General features: G+C 36.9%; 1 long non-coding RNA gene across 1 annotated transcript; it reads left to right on the top strand.

Annotated features, from left to right (window-relative positions):
* The first annotated feature begins 112 nt into the window (after positions 1–112).
* LOC125526572 (uncharacterized) lies at positions 113–749 on the top strand. The gene is made up of 2 exons (XR_007291784.2): positions 113–177; positions 317–749. It is a non-coding gene; the product is annotated as an uncharacterized LOC125526572 (long non-coding RNA).
* The last annotated feature ends 339 nt before the right edge of the window (positions 750–1,088 follow it).

Here is a 1,088-nt window from a genome sequence, read left to right as displayed (position 1 = left end):
TATCTTTTATTGGTGGAGAATCAAGTTTTTACCCCAGAAGGTTTACCTTGAACAGTTCAAATCGAACATCACCACTTTTATCTCCTATAAGTAGTGCATCACCATATCACATTTTTTGGCTACCAAGAGAAGGTGAATGACAAGCCTTTAGCTGCACTTCAGCAATATCCTTGTTTGGTAAATATTTACAATTTTATGCATGTGCATTCGATGTTGCATTATTTTGAAAGCCCTTAGCATAATACTCTGTATGTTTTTTTATACAGACTGCATAAAATGGAGCTCAATGACTAACCTATGTATGTTTATTACTTAGGGCCTACAAGAAGTATCGACAATGAATGTCATTGTGTGTGTGGTCATGGCAATGCTTCTTACCAATTCATGCCTATGTGTGCATTCAAGGAACATCGAAGGGAATGCAATGCACGTGAAGAACATGCGCAAACTGACTTCTAGTTCTGTTGATGGAAGGAGTACCCCTGCTGGTGAGGAAATACATCATGCGTGTCCACTAGGGAACTACCCCTGCCAAGGAATGTTCCACAGTTCCAAGGAGAGCACAGAAGGTGGAGGACACTAACTCCCGCTATTATCATGGAAAAAAAACTGAAGATAAGTAATAGTTTGAGATCATGTATGTGCTTGCTATGTAACTTTTATCTTGTTTTGAAGACTTAATGTTCAAGTACGTGTATATTGTACTTCTGAAATTATTATATTTATAAATAAGGGTCTTCACAGCTCTATTGCAAGGCTACTTTACTTGTGGTGTAGTTGATGTTAAAAACTTTTTGATGCTAGAAAGATTAACTGAACCACAACATTCAGTATCTCCTTTCCTTCCAAAGTGAAGGGTTAAACAAATACGTACTTGATCGGATGTGTACGATAATACTGTAGACATGAATCAAGCCTCAAGTACGTATGTATTTATGTTAATCTTTTCTCGTTTTATGTAAACCATGCAAGTTGTCTTATCTCGAAAAGAATATGCCCAAACAAGCGCTCATTAGGAAAACCTCCATATTGTTTATATGTGGTTGTCTAATGCATGTGGGTCTTACGTACACATTGTATATGAGTAT

Source organism: Triticum urartu, chromosome 2A, assembly GCF_056163025.1.
Source record: "Triticum urartu cultivar PI428250 chromosome 2A, HENAU_Tu73, whole genome shotgun sequence".
NCBI lineage: Eukaryota > Viridiplantae > Streptophyta > Magnoliopsida > Poales > Poaceae > Triticum > Triticum urartu.
The sequence above is the reverse complement of the archived record's forward strand: the minus strand, read 5'-3'. Positions and strand labels throughout refer to the sequence as shown.